Below are 8,827 nucleotides of genomic sequence, written 5' to 3'. Positions count from 1 at the left end.
AAATTAGCAGAGTGCCACTTTCAGTGCTACTAGTGGGCAACACCCAAATCGTCTCTACGCTCTTCAGACTCGACAAGATTAGGAAAATTTTCTTGACGTTGTTACTGGTACGTTACAGATCTTTCATGTGCATGTTTATGCTTTACTAGATCCAGGAGCTTCTTTGTCCTTTGTTACTCCTTATATAGCAGTTGATTTCAGAATCAGTCCCAAAATTCTAGCAGAGCCCTTCTCAGTCTCCACCCCAGTAGGTAAAACCATCATAGCTCGACGGGTATACAGGAACTGCCCAACTATGATATTTCAGAAAGTCACGTCAGCAGACCTAGTCGAATGAAAAATGACTAATTTTGATGTCATTCTTGGCATGGATTAGCTTTATTCCTGCTATGCCACAGTCGACTACAGAAAAAAGATAGTTTAGTTTTAGTTTCCTAATGAACCCATCCTTAAGTGGAAGGGTAATACTTCAGTTTTCAGAGGTCAGCTTGTTTCCTACCTTCGGGCAAGGAAATTGATATCTAAAGAATGTGTCTATCATCTTGTTCATATTAGAGATTCCAGTTCCGAGACTCCTAGTATTGAATTAGTTCTAGTTGTAAGTGAGTACTCAGATATTTTTCCCGAAGATCTTCTAAGAATTCCTCCCAAAAAAGAAATGTACTACGGTATTGATCTTCTTCCAGATATGCAGCCTATCTCTATTCCGCCATACAGGATGGCACCAGCAAAACTTAAAGAACAAAAAGATCAGTTGAAGGATCTCTTAGATAAAGGATTCATCAGACCCAGAGTTTCCCCGTGGGGCACACCAGTCTTATTCGTGCGCAAGAAAGATGGTTCTCTCAAAATGTGCATAGACTACAGTCAACTCAATAAGACTATGGTCAAGAACAAGTATCCTCTCCCCAGAATCGATGACTTGTTTGACCAAATTTAGGGTGCCAGTTATTTCTCTAAGATAGACCTCAGATTCGGTTATCATCAGCTCAGAGTTAGAGAGTATGACATCCCAAAGATAGCTTTCTGTACCCGGTATGGTTACTTTGAATTCTTAGTCATGTCATTTGGTCTTACCAATGCCCCAGCAGCTTTCATGGACTTGATGAACCGTGTGTTCAAGCAGTACTTGGAAACGTTCATCATAGTCTTCATAGATGATATTCTGGTCTATTCTTGCACTAAGAGAGATCATGCAGACCACCTCAGAATAGTACTTCAGACTCTCAGAAATCATCAGTTGTTTGGAAAATTCAGTAAGTTCAAATTTTGGCTAAGGTTAGTAGCATTCCTTGGTCATATTATTTCCGGTGATGGCATTAGAGTAGATCCTTAAAAGACCAAAGTGGTAAGAAACTGGCCTCGCCCTGTCTCTCCATTAGATATCAGGAGTTTCTTGGGTTTGGCTGGCTATTACAGACGGTTTGTTAAAGTATTTTCATCTATTATGTCCCCTATGTCTAAATTGACTCAGAAGAAAGTCAAGTTTCAGTGGTCAAATCCATGCGAGAAGAGTTTTCAGGAATTGAAGACTCGACTCTTCTCAACTCCAGTCTTAGCTCTTCCAGATGGCTCAGACAGTTTCATGGTGTATTGTGATACATCCAGAGTGGGTTTAGGTTGTGTCCTCATACAGCATGGTAAGGTCATAGCCTACGCCTCCAGACAGTTAAAGCCCCATGAGAAGAATTATCCTACTCATGATCTTGAGTTAGCAGATGTAGTCTTTACCTTGAAGATTTGGAGGCATTATCTATACGGTGTTCATGTAGATGTCTTCACAGATCATAAGAGCCTTCAGTACGTCTTTTCTTAGAAAGATCTCAATCTTCGTCAGAGAAGGTGGTTAGAGCTCTTGAAAGATTATGACATGAGTATCCTCTATCATTCGAGAAAGGCCAACGTAGTGGCCGACGCTCTCAGTAGACTGTCTATGGGTAGTGTTTCTCATGTTGAGGACGATAAGAAGAAGTTAGTCCAGGAAGTCCATCAGCTTGTCAGACTAGGCGTTCACTTAGTCGATTCTTCAGAGGGTGGCGTATGTGTTCAGAGTAGCTCATAATCATCTCTAGTTTTCTAGGTGAAAAAAAAACAAGACAGAGATCCCAGGTTAGTCAAGTTGAATGAGTCAGTTCAAAATCAGAAAGTTGAGATTTTCTCCTAAGGGGGAGATGATGTTCTTCGTTGTCAGGGTTTTCTATGTGTTCCAAGTGTAGATGACATAAGGCAGCAAATTCTTGCAGAAGTGCATGGTGCGCGCTACTCTATTCATCTAGGGGCCACTAAGATGTACCGCGATTTGTGGGAGACCTATTGTTGGAGTGGGATGAAGAGAGATGTTGTAAAATTTGTGGCTAAGTGCTCTACATGTCAGCAGGTTAAGATAGAGCATCAGAAGCCTAGTGGTCCTATGCAGGAGTTCAGTATTCCTACTTGGAAGTGAGAAGTTGTAAACATAGACTTCGTGACGGGTTTGCCCGAAACTCGTGGTCAGCATAATTCAGTTTGGGTCATTATAGATAGAATGACCAAATCAGCTCATTTCCTTTCAGTTCATACCTTTTATTCAGCTGAGGATTACGCCAAGCTCTACATCAAAGAGTTGGTCAGATTGTACGGTGTTTGATTATCCATTATCTCAGACAGAGGTACCCAGTTCACCTCTCATTTTTAGAAAGCCTTCCAAAAGGGTCTTGGTACCCAAGTTCATCTTAGTACAACCTTTCATCCTCAGACATATGGTCAAGCAGAAAGGACCATTCAAACTTTAGAAGATATGCTAAGGGCGTGTGCAATTGACTTTAAGGGTAGTTGGGATGACCACTTGCCTTTGATTAAGTTCGCATACTACAATAACTATCATTCCAGTATTCAAATGGCTCAATTCGAAGCTTTCTATGGTTGGAGATATAGTCTCCAATAGGTTGGTTCGAAGTTAGTGAGGCCTCATTTATAAGTCCTAACCTAGTATTCGACGCCCTAGAGAAAGTTCAGCTAATCGGAGAAAGACTCTAGGCCGCTTAGAGCTGATATAAGTCTTATGCAAATATTCGTAGAAAAGATATCGAGTTTGAGGTCAGTGATTATGTCTACCTCAAGATATTTCCCATGAAGGGAGTGAAGAGATTCGGCAAGAAGGGAAAGCTTGGTCCCCGATATGTCGGTCCCTTCAAGATTCTCAGTCGATTTGGCAGGGTAGCTTATGAGCTCGAATTGCCTTCCGATCTAGCCTCAGTTCATCCAGTCTTTCATGTGTCTTTGATCAAGAAGTGTATAGGTGACCCATCAATCGTAGTCCCTATTCAGAGCATAGATGTTCAGAACAATCTCTCTTAGGAAGAGATCCCAGTCGAAATCCTAGACTATCAGACTTATAGATTGAGGAACAAAGAGGTCCTTCTAGTTAAAGTTCTTTGGAGAAATCCGCCCGTCGAGGGAGATACATGGGAAGCAGAAGCAAACATGTGTACCAAGTGTCCTCACCTCTTCCCCACCAACTCAGATCAAGCTCAAGGTAACAGTTCTCCTTAAGTTTACTCAATTTATGTTCAGTATTCATCACAAAAGTGGTATTCAGTTCCATATTCATGTTTCCATGATAAACTTGGTGTCAAACACCATTGCATATTCAGTCATGCATTCATGTATCAGTCAGTTATGAAATTATGCATTAGACATGCTTTCTCATGGTGAGAAACTTAGTTTGTTAGAACACTCAGTTATGCATTCATGAATTAGTTACGCATGCATTAGATATGCATGTTCAATCTTACATGTTCAGTATGTTATGTTCAGCTTGTCAGTCATGTCAGTCAAGAGATCATGTTCCAGTCATTCATGTCCAGTTCATGTTCAGTTTATTGTTTCCCCTCTCAGTTAGTCTCATTCGAGGACGAATGTCCTCAAGTGGGAGATATTGTAATACCCGTGCCTTTTCTTAGCATGGAATTATCACTAGGTTGTTTGAACTAGCATTGAAATATGAATTTATTTTTATACATATGGTATTTTTATGATTTTCACTTTCCATCACGTGAGAAATTGATTAAGCTTTCCATCGATACCAATTTCATCAAAGTTTGGTGTCAAATAAGAAAGTTATGTCCGAAAAACAGAACGCAGAAAATTCACCCAGATGCAACGGTATGACTCGACAGGCCGTTGCAGGTCCAACTGCCCACCGTCGCAGCGAACCAGTGGACCCAGTTTCTATTCCTGTCCGACGGCATGGCCCGACGGACCGTCGCAGATCTGACGGACCATCGGAAACGTCCAGTAGCACCAGGTTCTGCCCAAGTCCGACAGTATGGCCCGACAGACCATCGCAGTCCCAACGGACCATCGGAGGCTATCGTCGAACTTTATAATCAGCTTTTCTAGGTCATTTTAACAGGGGTATTTTGGTTATTTAGCACCCGTTTATATATACCCATTTATTCACGACTTCAGCCACTTTATCCATTATTATTTCACAAACAAAATTAGGGTTTCTCTCTAAATTTAATCTCTAAGAAAAGATCCAATCCTCTTCAAGAATTAAGGGATTTTCACTTCTCCAAGTTCAAGAACATTATCCCAGGTATGCATAGTGTTCATTCATGGACCCCTTTCGTCCATGAAGTCCAAGAATTCTTTTTCTAAAACAAGTTATGAATTTCTTTCATGTTTTTCATGAATTAGCTGCTCATGTTCATGTTGATATATGTGAAATTGGATTCTACTCCATGATTGTTGATAATTTCTATGTGGGTTTAATTACTATAGTCATAACTCATGTAACCCTAAGATTTAAACCCTTGAATAATGAAGTTAGAATTGAATTATGATGTCATATGTACCATGCCCACAATATGTTTGATTAAATGCCTAGATGAAGGAATATTGTTTAATTAGCATGATATCATGCAATTCCCATGTATGTTCAAGTTTATGCTTATTACATGTTTGATGAAATGCTCCTATAAATATAGTACGTATTATGATGTTAGTCAAGTCTTCAAGTAAATCATGCTATGTCGGTTTCCTTCTATCTGTCACACCCGTTTTCCGCTCGAAAGGTCGAGTCAAAGGATTTTCCAATTAAAGTGACGGTATTGAATAGGAATTATTTTAATTACAGAGTTGCCACTTGGAATTGAGTTATGGTGTTCCAAGTCACCTTTTTGAATCCCTAATCAAAAGAAAATGACTCTTTTATTTGGTCTGCGAAAACAGAAAATCGGGTAAAGAATTCTATTGATCGAGGGGAAGGTGTGAGGCACCTCTCGAGTCCCGTGTTTCTAGCACGGTCGCTTTTATTGACTTATACTTAGCTTAAACTAATTTAATAAATTATGTTAAGGCCTAAAATCACTCGTCTTTAAATATCTAAAACTTGTCTATTATCCTATATTAAATAAATTGGTGAAAAACTAATTTTAGAAAAAAAAATTTCGCCAAGATGCATTATTGCATCTTTGAATTTTAAATGTCTCATAAAGATGCATGCACCGCATTCTTAATTGAGACGAATATTTTAAAACATGCCTAAAATTTACCTAGCATTAAAACATTAATTTATCTTTTGTAAACTTGTAGCAATTTGTCTGTTTGAAATACTATTTAATTTTAAAAATATATGCAATTAAAATAATTAATTAATTTGATAAATAGTTATTTAAGATTTATTAATAATAATAATAAATAAAATAGTAGAAAAATAAATAAAATCAATCAATATTCATTCAAATAATGATAATCGAAAATAAACAACAACATATTAAGACATTTTAAAATTCACAAAAATAATTAAAATAAAAATCAAAACACTAATGCTATTCCTTTTTTAATTAATTTTTATTCAAGTCTTTTCATCTCTTTTGTTCCAAATACACAAAAAATACACTCATGTACCCACACCCTCATATTCTCTCATCTCTTTCTCTCTCACTATGACTTCCTTTTACCATTACTATTTATTTGAACATTTTAAAGGCTGATTTGGGTCGGAACGATAGAGGACGGGAATGGAGTTGGGTTAGTCATCGATTTCAACGGGATTCGGAAAGAAAAATGATCGCCGACGATGATAAAGGGAATAAGGGGGCGGCGACAGCGGCGCGGGTCGCCTAAATGGCTTGAGGGAGTTGGCAGATCTGGGGTTGATGGTCGCCGGTATAGGTATTTTTTGGCCAATGCTGACTGGTGGCGGCGGGAGAAGGAAAAGGGCAGCGGGGAAGGGGAGTACCGGTGTGGCGAGGCGGCAAAGGAGAGGGAAGGTGGTGTCGTGATGGTGGATCTTCACCGGCAATGGTGAAGTTCGCCGGTAAGGAATGGTTTTTGGTTAAGTTTTTTGGCGGTAGGGTGGATTTAGGATTTCCCAATCTGATTTTTAGTATTTTTCGGCAAGTCTCATCGCTGGGACAGTAATAGCAAAGATGATGGAATATCTAATCACTGTTTTCTATATATTTTCTGGCGAAAAATATATTTCTTCGATTCAAAACTTTCTTAATTCTTATTGAATCAAAACCCAATTTTTTGTTGTTTAATTACTTATATTCTCTTCGCTGATTTTTATTATTTTTATACTATGTGTGTGCGCACGACAGTATATACATTTGTTTTCGGATGGGTGTGTGTACTCTGTATATATGAAAAAGTTGATTGACATAACTGTGCATGAATGTGAATTAATAATTACTATATAAGTGATTTTGCTCTGTTTTTAACATATACAGGAAAAAAATACTTTTCATTGTTAACAGTAAGATACTTGCATAATAATAATTCATGAAAACACAAGCATTTTTCTTTCATGCTTTTCACAATAACATCTATAAAATAAATGTTACATGATTAAATAAGAATTAACAATGTTACATGATTGAATAAGAACCTGTTGATAAATCAATCGATCGTCACCGGAAATCTCAAGCGGAATACTAAACTTCAACTTCACACTTTTCTCTGTTTTGTTTATCTGATATTTTTCTCTCTGCTTTTTTTTTTTTTTACTGTTCAAGTGTCTTGGCAGAATAGTGTAATATACGTAGAATCTCCTTTTTAAAACTGAGTAGGGAGTCCTTTTGTAAAAAAACTTTTAGGAGGGAACGGTTAAAAGTCAGATAAGGGGAAGGGGGAGGGGATTTCAAATTTAAAAATCAAAATCTATATATTATATATTATTTAATTAATAATAATTAATAAATATAAATAATAAATAGAAGTAAATGAATAAATAAATAAGATAATAGAAAATAAACAAATGAAATAATAAAACATTAATATAATAATAATTAATTAATTTTATATTTAATAAAACATAATAAAATTTATAAATAGACAAATATAAATATAATAAAATAGTATTTAAACTACTAATTAATTTATTAAAAATTTATAAAAGGAAAATATTTTTAAATTTTTATAATTTTTTAAAATTAGAATAATATATAAATAAATAAAATAATAATAAAAAGTATCTTGAAGTTAACTTTATTTAATTATTTATTTTTTAACTAAAAATTTATTAAAAATAAAAATAAGAATCAAAATAATATATGATTAAATATAAATATAAATATTTAATAGATAAACGAGTTAAAATTAGGGAGGATCAAAAATCACGTGTTTATATTTTTGCCCCTCTTTGTGTTGAATCTCGAAAAGTTTTCATACAAAGAAATATACATTATATGATTTTTGACCTTTCAATTATTTGAAATCTAAGAATAAAATAAACTTAAAGTTAAAATAAAATAAAAAATATAACTGAGTCCTTGTTTTGGACATCCAACCTATCCCAGGTTATAAGGGATTCAGGTCACAAATAGTTCAAAGGTAGTATGGAGAGAGAAAGAGTTAAAGTCGAGTGAGATTTCATCGACTTTTCAGTTAATGATTTCTGCCTTTTACATTCAAATGACTAACAAAAATAAAAAATGAAATAAAAATTGCAATCTCTAGAATCTTGACTCAAATCTTCATGACTTAAACTTGAAAATTCACCTTATTCTTCAGGCGGGCTCCTGACTTATAATTTCTTTACCCTGTTCTTCTGGCGGGCTCCTGGACATCTTTTTTCTTTACCCTGTTCTTCAGGCGGGCTCCTGGACTTACAATTTCTTCACCCTGTTTTTTAGGCGGGCTCTTGGACTTACAGTTTCTTCACCCTGTTCTTCAGGCTGCTCCTGAACTTCCTTTTCTTTGCCCTGTTCTTCAGGTGGGCTCTTCGACTTCCTTTTTTCTTTACCTTGTTCTTTAGGTAGGCTCCTGGACTTCTTTTTTTCTTCACCCTATTTTTCTGGCGGGCTCCTAGACTTACAATTTCTTCATCCTGTTCTTCAGGCGGACTCCTGGATTTATAATTTCTTCACCCTATTCTTCAGGCGGGTTCCTGGATCTATAATTTCTTCACCCTATTCTTCAGGCGGGCTTCTGAATTGTTATTTCTTCATCCTATTCTTCAGGCGGGTTCCTAGATCTACAATTTCTTTACCCTGTTCTTCAGGCAAGCTCCTGGATTTATAATTTCTTCACCCTATTCTTCAGGCGGGCTCTTGACTTGTTATTTCTTCACCTTGTTCTTCAGGCAGGCTCCTGAACTTGTAATTTCTTTACCCTGTTTTTCATGCGGGTTTCTGGACTTAGAAATTTCTTCACCCTGTTCTTCAGGCAGGCTCCTAGACTTGCAATTTCTTCATCACGTTTTTCAGGCGGGCTCCTAGACTTACAAATTTATTCACCCTATTCTTCAGGTGGGCTCCTAGACTTGCAATTTCTTTACCCTATTTTTCAGGCGATCTCCTATGCATAAAGTAAATTCCTATACAACACACAAAAAATT

This window comes from Capsicum annuum, chromosome 5 (genome assembly GCF_002878395.1).
Source record: "Capsicum annuum cultivar UCD-10X-F1 chromosome 5, UCD10Xv1.1, whole genome shotgun sequence".
In the NCBI taxonomy this organism is placed as follows: domain Eukaryota; kingdom Viridiplantae; phylum Streptophyta; class Magnoliopsida; order Solanales; family Solanaceae; genus Capsicum; species Capsicum annuum.
This window is presented reverse-complemented; position numbering follows the sequence as displayed.